Raw genomic sequence first — 14,118 nt, forward strand, 5'->3', positions numbered from 1 at the left:
GTTCTATAAGAAATTAAAACAGGATGTTAAAGATAGGCTGGAAGCCTACTTCCTACTGACCCGTTCTCTTCATTCCAGGGCTCTGTCCACCATACTGCACTTTATGCACAGGTCTCTGTCGATACTAGTGTCTCAGAACCGTGTTTGGCTGTAGGTATCACGCTGGAGGTGTCTTTGAAGCCCGCACCCCCTGTCTCAATGCCCTTGAAAACATTGTTGCTGAAGAATCACTCACCTCCACATCACACAAGTGCCAAAAGTGCTCAGGCAAAGGGTCAAACTCTGGGGCACGAGGCTAAATTCTTGCCCTCAAGATCTGCTTCTCACCTCACGCTCTAAGCTCTCTGTTCTGAGACAGATGTGTGTGTGATTCCAGACTGACAGATTCCCTTAGGCTGGGGTCAGATTTGAAGCTGAGGTCTTTCTCTGATGAATGGTGGTAATAGTTTGCTCAGCATATCCTCCCCTTTGAAATCAGTGCACTGATTGCAAGTATTCAATTATTTAAAAAAAACTTAGTTTTCTGGGTCTCTTTTTTTTCTTTATTGGGATATAGTTGCTTTACAATGCTGTGTTAGTTTCTGCTGTAGAGTGAAGTGAATCAGCTGTATGTATACACATGTCCCCTCCCTCTTGGACCTCCCCCAACCCATCCCACCCATCTAGGTCACCATAGAGCACCAAGCTGAGCTCCTTGTGCTATACAGAAAGTTCCCACTAGCTATCTGTTTTACACATGGTAGTGTATATATGTCAGTCCCAGTCTCCCAGTTCATCCCACCCTCCCTTCCCCCACTCCGAGTCCACACATCCGTTCTTTATGTCTGCATCTGTATTCCTGCCCTGCAAATAGGTTTATCTGTACCATTTTCTAGATTCCACACGTATGCATTAATATACGATATTTGTTTTTCTCTTTCTGACTTCACTCTGTATGACAGACTCGAGGTCCATCCACATCTCTACAAATGACCCAATTTCATTCCTTTTTATGGCTGAGTAATATTCCTTTGTATATATGTACGACATCTTTCTCCATTCATCTGCCGATGGACATTAAGGTTACTTCCATGTCCTGGCTATTGTAAACAGTGCTGCAGTGAACATTGGGTGCATGTATCTTTTTTTTTTTTTTTGTGGCACGCAGGCCTCTCACTGTTGTGGCCTCTCCCGTTGCGGAGCACAGGCTCCGGCTCCGGACGTGCAGGCTCAGCGGCCATGTCTCATGGGCCTAGCTGCTCTGTGGCATGTGGGATCTTCCTGGACCGGGGCATGAACCCATGTCCCCTGCATCGGCAGGTGGACTCTCAACCACTGCGCCACCAGGGAAGCCCCACATGTATCTTTTTGAATTATGGTTTTCTCAGGGTATATGCCCAGTAGTGGGATTGCTGGGTCATGTGGTAGTTCTATTTTTAGTTTTTTAAGGTAGAATCTGAATAATTTTTAAGTGAACACGTATTGTAAGAACAATTTTAAAGTTATTGAAGAAGTTTTAGCTACTGAAATTGAGGTTTGTGTTACTTTGACAATAAAAAACAAAAAGAGCTACTAAGGAAGATTAAAAATATAGTAATGTTTATAGGAAAACCGAATAAATTTGAATAATCAAAATTTCAAACATTATATAAATCCATTCGGTATTTACTGAGTGTCTTCATTGTACTAAGTTTTGGGGATGCATTGGGGGAAAAAGCAATGCTTCTGCCCTCAATGACCTAGAATCTACCAGAAATTCTCAACTGGGTATGGAAATGTGGGGAAGAGTGAGGTATTTTTTGTTCTTAAAATGTCAGAGTTTGGGATCAGCTTTGGTGTTGATCATGCAAGGCTCAGGCGTGTTAAGTCCTGCAAACTCTGGCACAGTCATACACAGTGAAAAACTGTCCTTCCAAACATGCAATAGCACCTGCAATAAGAAATACTGGATCAACACCATTTTTCACATAAATATGCTAATTCCAAATGAACCTTAATGAGATTATAGGGTATGTGAAAGGGGTTCTTGGTCTCCCCCCCCCGCCCCCGCTCTGTCGACCTCATTAATAAGCACTAAAATCAGTTTTAAAGGAAGGAAAAAACTGTCTCCAGAGACACCCCTGTCAAATGGTACATTTCTAAAGCATCTGAAAGGCTTGAGTAGGAATAAGGTGCTAATGGAATTATCTTGGTCAAAATCCATTAACACAAAATTCAAATTCTGGCTGCTGCAGGCAGGACTCCTCTGATGTTTGTTTCACTAGAGCTCCTCAGGATAATGATATTCTTTTGTGTTTTGGCTTATGTGTATCTTGGCATCTGACTGTTGTCCATAATTACATCTTAGCGTTTATCTTACTTATTCCTCACCTAAAAATAAGCTCATCATGTCACTGTCTAAAAGCTCCCAGAAACAGATTTTCTGAGTTCAAGCAAACTGTGTCAAGGGTTCTTAAATCTTCTCTTTCCAATTGTTTCACCAGCCAAATCAAAAGGAGGAGATCTGCACAGACAAAAATATTGAAAATTGAACTGTATTTACCACTTTCACTGAGAAATGATATTTATTAATCTATTTTCCCTTCAGAATATCTTTTACTTTTGTTCTTTCTTTTCTAATTTACTACCTTAGCCCTAAGTCTTGATCTAGACTATTGCAGCAAACTCCCTCCCAACTATTTGTTTTGAAAAATTCAAACTACAGAAAAATGGAAAGAACAGAACAATGAAACTCCGTATTTTCATCAAGATTTAACAGTTGCTAATATTTTGGTATGTTTACTCTCTCTCCCTCCTTCTCTCTCTCTTTCTCTGCCTACCTCTCTGTCTCTCTCGATTGATATCTACCTATCTATCTGGCTCAGAAGAGACACGAGACACACACATAAACACACACACCTTTTTTTCTGAGCCATTTGAAACATGTGGCAGACATCAGGCCACTTCCAACCTAACATACAGCAAAACAACTCCTCAATGTAAAGATATTTGCTATATAACCACATTACCATTGTTACACCTAAGAAAGCTAATGATAATTCTATATGATCCAATATACTGTACCTATTCAAATTTCCTTAACTGTCCTCAAAATGTCTTCTATAGTTTTTTTTCTCTTCAACTGAAGATCAAAGCAAGGTTTTTCTTCCTTCCTTCCTTCCTTCCTTCCTTCCTTCCTTCCTTTCTTTCTCTCTTCTTCCCTCCCTCTCTTTCTTCCTTTTTTCTTCTTTTCTTTCTCCCTTCCTTCCCTTCCTCCCTTCCTCCCTCACTTACTTCTTTCCTTCCTTTTCTTTCTTTTTTTTTTTTTTTTTTGAGTTCAGGCCAGATGCTTACAGACTGTTTCACATTCTAGATTTATCTAATTGTTTCTTCCTGATCAGAATCAGGTCAAATATTTTGTCACAAAATCTTGTGAGTAATATTGTCTACTTCTCACTGTATCACATTCCGAGGACAAAATGTGAGATTGTCTCACTATTGGTGATACAAAGTTTGGCCCCTTGGTTAAGGACCACCAGATCTCTCCATTCTAAAGCCACCTTTGTAAACACAAATCTGTGGGGTGATTTTTGAAACCATGTGAATATCCTTTTTCCAATAAACTTTCATCTCAATTTTTTTTTTAGCATCTACTGACTATGCTTGCCTGAAACAATTATTTTATTGAGGGTTGGAAAATGGTAATTTTCTAATTCTCTGTTTTTTCTAGAATCATTAGCTGGTAATCTAATGATTACCAGTAGAAAGATTATCTAAATAAAAAGAAGGAGATAATTCAATTTACTTACTCTTGTGTGTTGTTTTAATTTTCATCGTCCTTTAATGTTTTATTATTATTTTTTAAGGCATAGAAATAACTCAGGCTCATTTCAAATAATTAAAACAACACAGAAGAAAAACAAATAAGTATCTCCTTTCTACTCTAACTTTTAGGTAACCACTGATAATAAATTAAATATATGACTTCTACACATTTTTTTCCACACATATATAAATAATATCCCCAGCTATATTCCTGATGTCTAGAATAGTAGCTGGCACATCCAAATGATGGAATATACTGTATTTATTGGAAAAAAATCTGTGTATAAGTGGACCTGTGTAGTCCAAATCCATGTTGTTCAAGGGTCAACTGTATATAGGTACACAAGCACATATATTTATCTCCAAATATAGTTATTATTTTTAAAATTAATCCACTGACACTGTATTGTATAATTTGCTTTCTTTTTCCATTTAAATTACCTTTTTATGAATAAATGTCACCAACTAGACTCTAAGCCTCATGAGGGCAGTTCCAGCCATTGTTTTAGTCCACATGTATTCCTAGGATGTGGCACAAATTCCCTTCCTCACAAACTATTATGGAGGGTGATTGCAATTACATGTGCCTGATGAATTTCTTCCTTTTCTCTGAAGAGGACTTGAGAATCCTATTCCTCTAAAAAAAGCATTATTAACCAGCTTACCAAAAAATTGGTGGCCAATTCCAGTGGCTAATAATGAAAAGAAGACAAACTAGAAAAGAAAGTGATGAGAATGAGTGGAGGAGATACACAGGACCCTGACAAGGAGGCAATCAGCTTTCCTTGTAGGGTGGGGTTTTTCTATGCTGGAGCTGCCATCTTGAATGTGCCCTCTTTTGGGAAGTGGTAGCTGGACCACACAAAATATAGCCTTAACTCTGAGTCAGTGATTTTCTTAAAAAGTTTCTTTCTGGTCATTTGGAGAACTGGAAGAAGCAACAGAATCAGTTCAAAACTCTTCTGAAAAGACAAACTGCATAAAATCAAAGGAGTGAGGAAGAATGGCTTCTTCTGTAATTACCTCTCCTTCCTCACTTCCTTTGTTCCTTAAAGCATATATCAGGGCTTCATAAATTAGCCAAGGCTGTGTGCAGTCTTTTACCATCAATCCCAAGTGAATATTGTAAGCATCAGAAAATTTTCCATTTACACAGTCAGGGAGGTATTTTCAGTCATTTAAATCTTTTCTAATTACTAACCAATTCCCTCCTTCCAACCCTCCCAATTTAGCGCACAGAACCCAGCTCCCTACAGAAAACAACTCCCCAGCAAAGTCTAAGTTTCCATGGTTAGTTGCCAGAGCTCTGGATGTGAACAGAGCCGAAAAGCCACACTCCCATAGTTAGAGAAAAATCACCAAGAAATCAGGTTTCACCGCCATGGTGCAGCTCCTAGCACAATGTAAATGCTCAGTAAATAATGGGAAGGAGGGAGAAAGAATCAGGAGATGAGACAGAAAAGAGGGAGGGACTAAAGAGGGAAGAAATCCAGTGAAATCGGCTTTCCTCAAACTGTGACCAGAAATTTAAATGTGGAAGGAGCTTACTAATAAAGATAATACTAGTACTGGAATATTGAGCAGGAGGGTACTGGGTACTGTGCTGGGCTTGTTATTGCAAATTCTCCCAAGAACTTTGCTGAGCTTAACTTTTACAGGAGGAAACTGAGGCACAGAGAGGTTAAAAGCTTCCAAGCCAGCAGAGCTGGGATAAGAGCTCCAGTCTGTGATATACTAACTGCATGCTTTCTCCCCTACACTTGAGCTGCCTTCTCCTCCTATAATACATACTGGCTGCCTCTAGCCTCAGGCTGCAGGCGACACTCTCTGACAAGGCACCCATGCCAGAGCACTGCTCAGTGGATGCCTCCCCCGCCCTCCCCGCCAACCCCTACACCACGTACCACAAAAGGAGGCCTTCTAACAGCCGCCCCAGCTCCCGCAAGTACCTGTGGGCCACTTTGCCTTTCCATCTCCTTAAACCGCCCCCTCTAGGCATGTTGTCACAGGCCTGCTTTCTAGGGGTCGCTCCTTCATCTCCCATGGGTCAGGGCAGGGGCCAGCCCCCCTTAGCAGCTCCCCCACTTTGGGCATTAAGGAGCGCTCGACTCCTCCCACTGCCCCCCCAGCATGTCAATCAATGTCAGAGCCTTTTATGTTCCTGCGGCCAAGTTGAGCACCTCCCCACCCAGCTCACTCCTTGAACTGTACTCTACATTTGGGCTGGTTCCATGAAAGGCTGGCTGCAGGCTGCCCGCTGCAGGCTCAGCCACAGCTTGAGAGGACGACCAGCATTAACTCCGTAAGGGGTGTGGGAGGTGGGGGAAGGGGAAGCAGCAATGGAGCTGTCTGAGACCCGAACTCTCAAACTCCATCCACTGCCCTAGGAGTTGCCAGCATCTGAGTAACATGTACAAAACTAGCCTTTGCTGTTCTTGGCACTGGGAGTTCCGCAGAACCCAGACATGTAATTCCAGATTCTTTAAAGTCTCCTTCCTCTATCTTTTTCCTTCACCATTTAGTATTGCATGCAGTTTTCTACTGCAGTTTTCTCTTTGGCCAAATACTTAGCCACCTGCAAACGTTACCACATCCACTGCCCTGCAGAGGTGGAATCCCTTGATTCTCCGTTTCTCGCTCTCCCCCCTCTTCCTTTTCCTTCCTCCCCCATCAGGGTCTCACCTCCGTGATCCTCTCCTGATCGCTCTGCAGCTGCATCTGTGACTACGTTCCGTTTGCTTCCCGCCTCCTCACCTTTCCTCGGTGGCTGTCTCTAGTCCCTCCTGCTGCTGATCCCTCTCGCCTTTCTCCTACCCCCTCCCCCTGACTGATCTGCTTTGTTACTACATCCTTCTTTCGCTTGCTTCTCTGGTTGATTTCTCCTGCTCCTTTGGGAGGACAGCTTACAACTTATTGTGTCTACCACCTAATGCAGAGTTGCTGGAATTGGTTGCCCCTTTGAAGTCCAAACTGACTTGCTTCAAGAGCCTATAATTATGCTATTAAAAATTTTTTTTCTCATTCCAACATTAATAAACTGAAACATTGAGTTAGCTGTCAAATGCAGGCGAGCCAGAGGAACTTGCTCTTTAACTGAAATAAAATTCTTTGCTCCCATTTTGAAATGCCATCTCAGGCTGTCTTGTTTATGTTTAATGCTCTGTGACTCTAAGTCAAAGACAAAGCTTAAGTTAGGGTTTTTCTACATTGGGCTTCTGGGGAAGCTCCCTAGGATTTATAGGGCCATGGAGCTGCTGTAAAATATTTTTTTTAAAACCTATTTGTTCTTGTTTAGTGTAGAGCCCTGCTATATATCAAGGAACTGATTGAATGCTCACACTCCTTCTTAAAATTGTTGTTACAAGCTGAATGTTCTAGATTCCAAGTTTGCCTCCTCATTTGCCCCTTGTTCCTTACGTGGTACCAGCCAGTCAACAGCTTAACTTTGAGCTTTTTTTTTTTTTTTTTTTTTTTTGCGGTACGCGGGCCTCTCACCGTTGCGGCCTCTCCCGTTGCGGAGCACAGGCTCCGGACGCGCAGGCTCAGCGGCCATGGCTCACGGGCCCAGCCGCTCCGCAGCACGCGGGATCCTCCCGGACCGGGGCACGAACCCGTGTCCCCTGCATCGGCAGGCGGACTCTCAACCACTGCGCCACCAGGGAAACCCAACTTTGAGCTTTTGAGCATGTGCATAGCTCAAGGTTTACATCACCTCCATGGTAACCTTCATTTCTTACCCATCCTTTGTCAACAAGCATGAAAACATCACTGCGTCGATATAATTTTAGTATGAACCTCAGATACAAAATACAGGGTTGAAAAGTACTTGGGGAAAAGTCACACTGGAGACATGTGAAATGACGGATCGAAAACTATGAAAATTAGATTAGATTACGCTTGCACGCCACCCATTTGCAGGGAATGTATCTGTTCTAAATATTGCTTGTCCTCAAAGTCAGGTATAATGAGAAAGTCAGGTAAACTAGGAAAAAGGTGTGGTTTTTTCTTTTTTGATGAATAGGAGACAAAATAAATGTGCATAAAAGCATAAATCACTAAGAAAAAGTATGTGGAATTGTACAATGTGCTTTCAGGATAATGCATGTAGAAGTATCTGCTGTATGTATGAAAAGTGACCTTTTTGTTTTCTGCTGGCTTGTGGGTGTCTGGCCGTGTAAACTTCCTTTCTGCAGCACTAATCCACTTTAGGATTAGTAAATGGGTGGGGTTCGCAAAGCAAAAAGCTTGTATTTGGCCTTCTGCCACCTAGAAATTCCTGCCTAATCTTGATTTTTATTAATTGCTGTGTGCAAAAAAACACAAAAACAAATCCAGTTAACTTTCATATTTCCTTAAAGTAAATTGTTCTGCACTTATTTATGTGTGTGTATATATATATAATCACATAATGTATGTATATTCACATATATATCCTATGTATCAAAATATAGATAGGTTAGGATAATTCACTATTTCAGATTAGTGCTTTTACGTTCTGATAGGTGGCAAAATCCAGGGATAGTATATTTTCAAGAATACTCAGTGGATGTGGCTGTAGCTTCATTTATTTACAATTGTTCAAATGTTCAAAGGGAACATCTTCCTTCATTTATTAAACAAACAAATGAACAAACATATTGTTCAAGGGAGTCCATGAAGTCCCATTCAGAGTTATGACTCTGACTCAATCATGTGGTTAAAAATATATATATATATATACACATATATATATAGTAAGATGTTTGATTCTGCAAAGAACTATGTACCTATTCTGCCTCCCTGCATTGTAAAAGTCATTCATTTATTTACTCACTCAAACATTCATTCTAGAAGCACTTATTTGGGACTTAGTACGTTTCAGGTCCCATCCCATGTCCCACAGATACCAAGATTATTTAGATACAACCTCTGTTCTTGAGGAGCTCAGGGTCTATAAGAAGATTTCCTGCTTTATAGGATTTCATCTCAAAGGCCTAATTGTAGAAAGTTAAAGTTTTTTTTGTTTTGTTTTGTTTTTTGCGATACGCGGGCCTCTCACCGCTGCAGCCTCTCCCGTTGCGGAGCACAGGCTCCGGACGCGCAAGCTCAGCGGCCATGGCTCACGGGCCCAGCCGCTCCGCGGCATGTGGGATCCTCCCGGACCGGGGCACGAACCTGCGTCCCCCGCATCGGCAGGTAGACTCCCAACCACTGCGCCACCAGGGAAGCCCAAAAGTTAAAGTTTTCATGCAAAGAACTCAACATGTATCTATACTATTAAGTGCTGATAATAATTGGTATTTCATTTGTTTTTAAACCATGAGTGTTTTTCTTAAATTGTCTTTATCGTTTATTTATTTTATTTTTATTTTTGGCTGCGTCGGGTGTTAGTTGCGGCGCCCAGGCTCTTCGTTTTGGTGCACAGGCTTCTCTCTAGTTGTGGCGCGTGGGCTCCAAGGCCTGTGGGCTCTGTAGTTGTGGTGCGTGGGCTCCAGAGTGTGTGGGCTCTGTAGTTTGCGGCACACAGGCTCTAGCTGAGGTGCACGAGCTCAGTAGTTGTGGCACGCAGACTTAGTTGCCCCGCGGCATGTGGGATCTTAGCTCCCTGACCAGGGATCGAACCCGCATCCCCTGCGTTGTAAGGCGATTCTTTACCACTGGACCACCAGGGAAGTCCCGGTATTTCATTTTGAGGAATTGTTTTCCTTTCTCCCCCCTCCCTCCCTCTTCCTTCCTTCCTTCCTTCCCATATCAATGGGGGCAGTGTAATAGAGGGGAAAGAGTATGGGTTTTGTCCAGCAGATTTAGGTTTGGAATTTTGGCACTGTTTCTTACCACTGTGTCATCCTGGGCAAGTGACCTGCTCTGAGACTCCATTTTCACATCTACAAAGTGATGATAGGAATATCTACTTCAAAAGAGTTGTAGAATCATATTGGTTGAATAAGATGATACATATAAAAACCTACTCAGTGGATGGTGGAACTTACTTTTAATATGGAAACTTGGAAAGTATACCTGCTTTGTTTAACATCCTTTTAAAGAATAAACCAACAGAGGTAGCTTTTTTGGTCTGAACCTTCTGAAGACTCTTTACATAATATTATCTATGGCTGTAACCTCTACTCAAGAGTTGTAGGACCAAGACCTCTGTGAGGATTCTATGGGTACTAGAGAAATATGAATCCACATAGTCTGAACCATACAAAACTGCCAATATTGACATGACCTACAAAAATGGCAATTTCGTATGGTTCAACCTAATACCACGACTGATACCATTAAAAGCACATTTCAGTTTTGTACTTTTTAATGTGAATGTCACATAAAATTTTGAAATTGGGTTATTTCCTGGTTAAAAATATTTAATGACTAAAATTCATGTCATTTGTTTTTTAGATTAAGGAAGAAATGGTAGAATAAGTCTGCTTGGTTCTCTTTTCCAGAGTAGTTTTAGGAGGTTCAAATTTTGAGTTTGTGAAAATTTCAGCCTCAGGCATTGGGGGAAGGGACATGAAAATCCATATGTGTTGTTGGATGTTAAGGAAAAGAGCAAATCTTTGACTATTTTAAGAGAACAACATTAAGATTGTCAGCTAATGAGCTGAAACTTGTTCTGACTGTGATACATTACTAAGCAAAATTAGAGGAAATTAGTATAACAGAGAAAGAGAGATCCTTTTTTTTTTCTTTTGCTACATATGTGGGAGAGACGGAGGATTGGGAGTGTGTAGGAGAAGTGTTGAGAGGATATGTGGGAGAAGAATTGTTTAAAATGTTCAAAGGGAACTAAAATGAAGATAGGAAAATGTACGCTGGGGTACGGGTTTCCAAGAGCAGCTACTCAGACAAGTGCTTCCAGTACTTTCATCAGCACTAGTAGCTTTTGAACTTCCATCTGTGCTGTCTGCTGGGCTGGGAGTACTCTGTCTGCTCGACAGTCACAGGTGATCCTGTCACCCTGGCCTTGGGAAGCCCAATTCAAATCCTTCTTCTTCTAAGAAATTCTCCCTAGCAAGTAAAGGGAATTTACATCCTCTATCATCAAAACTAAAGCAAAGAAAAGTACTTCTATTTCTTCTAACTCTCTCTTCCCAAGTGTTCTGTAAATGGTTTATGCTTGTGTCTAGTAGCAATGTGTGGGCTAGGAAATATATTTATACATCTGACATGGCCTTAAGACCATCTCGTCTACATTTATAGAATGTCTATAACTTGCCAGAGGCTGTGCCCTCTACTGGAATCAATAAAAATAAGATTTGGATTTGCTACCAGAGAGATCACAGCCTTATGCTGTGATCTACACCTTTGAAATGTAAAAATGTACTCATGCTATGAAGGACTCTACCATGTTTCTGAAATTCTTTCCTCATAGGGAGTATTGGGAATCCTTTAATTCTACCATGTAAGAGTCATTGCTCTAGCTTTAAGCTTGTTATACTATTAAGATCTCAATATAGTTGCAATAACACTTTGCCGTTTTCCTGACATTCAAATTCAATGTGAACTGCTGCATCTGATTTCTTTCAAGAAATAGAAGTAGGTTTTCACTGAGGGGGTGACAGAAAGAGCATGAGGACACTAGAATCCTAGGTACACACAGCGTGTGAGCAGGGAGAGTTCATGGACCAGAAGTGTGGGAAATGGACCAGAGGTTAGCTTCCGCCTGGCCGGAGCAATGTCACTGGGCTGAGATGGGATGATCACCAGAAAGCCAGTGTTCAAGGCTGGCTCACAGAGCTGTGAACACTAGGACTGCTGATGGCACTGTCAAAGAAGGCAGAAGCACCTACTACCCCCCTCTGTGTCAGGCAGCATGCTGGGTGTTCTATCCCTGGCACAATTTAAGCCCCATAACAATTCTTTGATGTACGAATCTGCCCTATTTTGTAGATGAGAAGATTTAGTTCAGGGAGGCTAAGTAATTGTCCAAAGGTCTCAGACCCAGTTAGCAGTAAAGCAGGGTTCAACTATCTCTCAGGTTCCAAAGCCAACATTTTTCCTTCAGTTTGCTCTTTGGGAAATAAAGGCATCTAGTCAACTTTAAAGGCCACATGCTATTCCAAGGGAAATAGTTTTGAACGAATGACCACTTGAGGACCAGCTTATGACACACCAGATGAAGACAACTTGAATGTGAGAACCAATTTTATTTCCAACATTTTCAAGAGTAGAAACAAATACTCTCAATCGGATATCCTCTGCAGGGATACTCTCTCCCAAGCCCTGTGGGTGGTCAGCTGACCTCCTGCTGACTAACTATGACTAACTACAATGGAGTGAAATGACACCCTATCACTCTGCCCACCTACTTAGCACAGTGAAGACCTGCAGTAAATGTTTCGTAACATGAGAAAATGGAGACTCGATGAGACTGAGTGATTTGTTCAAGATTACTTAGGTGTTATGTGGTAGAAACAGGATTTGAAAAACAAACCTGTTAAGTTCACAAACTCTTGCTTTTAGCTAGTGCCTCTTTGAGTTCTGATACATTTTCTGGGGCAACACAAATAAGTCTACATTCATTTCTACAGAAAGGCCTTGCAAATGCTTTAACAACACAACAAGAACAAGGAGCCAGCATTTATCAAATCCTTCCATGTGCCAAACGTGACACTAAACATACATGCATTATTTTGGTTCTTTTCCCTAACAGCTCTATAAGTAGGCACAGTCACTATTTTGTCGATGAGGAAACTGAGAAAGAGAAGTAAATTGCCCAAGTTCACAATTATAAGTCCAGAGTCAGAATCCAGATCCACTTTTTTTCCTTTGTGTATATATCAGTACTTTTATTTTTTATCTTGTAGAGGTAGTTATAACTTTTTAAGTAGTATATAAATGAACATAGGTATAAGCCAGCCAGAACAAAATAATTAGTATGTATTTAAAGGAATTAGATTTTTTTCTTCTTTTCCAGCTTAGAATAAGAATTTCTATAACACAATAATCACCTACATCATAGATTCTTTCGAACCAAATGGCAACTACATATATATATAGAAGACAAGTACCGATGCATTAGAGGTACCGAAAACACCTGCTTTGATGAAATCACTTAGGATTGTAAAAAAATAAGTATCATCCGACATCTGGATGTTCAATAAAAGAGTTGGAGGGCTAAATAAATGGGGGAGTCACTCTACCCACTTTCCTGTTTCCAGCTTTTAGGGTTGCAAGTTTATTTGTAGGTTTAACATATACAGTCCCATACCTACTATTTCTTCTTCAAGAACTTCTGGATGGTAGCGTTAAAGAAACTTGAAAGCTTGATCTCCTTCTGAATTTCCCAAGTGTTTCTGCACTTTTTTTTTTTCAAATGGGCCTCCTTGTCAGGGTTCACCTTTACTTTTATAAGTTCTATAATACTACTCTCTCCCATGGTACAAGGAACACTGAGGAATACTTCTTCATTTATTCCATAGAGGTCCACAATTGGTAGAAACTGGATGGGTCTCAAAATACTCTGTGTTAAAATACCTTGTGCTAAATCAGCTACAGATAGGCCAGTGGCCCAAGAAGTAGTTAACCCTTGAACAACATGGGGTGAGGGAGGAGTTAGGGGCCCTAGCACTCTGTGACATTTAAAATCCACCTACAACCAACAGTCGGGCCCTCCATATATGTGGTTCCACCGCGTCCATGGTTTTGTATCCAGGAATTCAACCAATCCTGTGTAGATAGCGTAGTACCGTAGTATTTACTGTAGAAAAAAATCCACATATAAGTAGACTGGCGAAGTTTAAACCTGGGGGCTTCCCTGGTGGCACAGTGGTTAAGAATCTGCCTGCCAATGCAGGGGACATGGGTTTGAGCCCTGGCCCGGGAAGATCCCACATGCCATGGAGCAACTAAGCCCATGCGCCACAACTACTGAGCCTGTGCTCTAGAGCCCGTGAGCTGCAACTACTGAGCCCGTGGGCCACAACTACTGAGTCCACGTGCCACAACTACTGAAGCCCATGTGCTTAGAGTTCGTGCTCTGCAACAAGAGAAGCCACCGCAATGAGAAGCCTGCTCACCACAACGAAGAGTCGCTCCCGCTCGCCACAACTAGAGAAAGCAGGCGTGCAGCAATGAAGACCCAAAGCAGCCAAAAAAAAAAAGTGACTGTTTTAAAGAGGGTGTAGTCAACAATGTCAGTTACTTCTAAGGGGAGAAGACAAAAAATTGGAGGCTACAAACATTCATTAGATTTATTCATTAAGAAAGTCACGAATGATCTTAATGAGAACAGTTTAACTGGAGTTGTGAATATAGAAGATGCATTGCAATAGCTTGAGTCAAGAATGGTAGGTGAAGAGAGGACACAGAAAATTAAAAAAAGAAAGTTTAAACCTGTGTTGTTCAGGCGTC

General features: G+C 41.4%; 1 protein-coding gene, 1 long non-coding RNA gene and 1 pseudogene across 25 annotated transcripts in view; 1 reads left to right on the forward strand and 2 right to left on the reverse strand.

The window, feature by feature from the left end:
- DLG2 (discs large MAGUK scaffold protein 2) overlaps nucleotides 1–14,118 on the reverse strand; it is a 2,044,900-nt gene that overhangs the window by 329,325 nt on the left and 1,701,457 nt on the right. The gene's annotated exons all lie outside the window — the stretch shown is intronic.
- Nucleotides 1–14,118, forward strand: part of LOC125965184 (uncharacterized) — a 1,042,439-nt gene that overhangs the window by 92,039 nt on the left and 936,282 nt on the right. The gene's annotated exons all lie outside the window — the stretch shown is intronic.
- LOC125965178 (L-lactate dehydrogenase A-like 6B) overlaps nucleotides 11,835–14,118 on the reverse strand; it is a 31,367-nt pseudogene continuing 29,083 nt past the window's right edge.

This window comes from Orcinus orca, chromosome 8, assembly GCF_937001465.1.
Source record: "Orcinus orca chromosome 8, mOrcOrc1.1, whole genome shotgun sequence".
Classification (NCBI taxonomy): Eukaryota; Metazoa; Chordata; class Mammalia; order Artiodactyla; family Delphinidae; genus Orcinus; species Orcinus orca.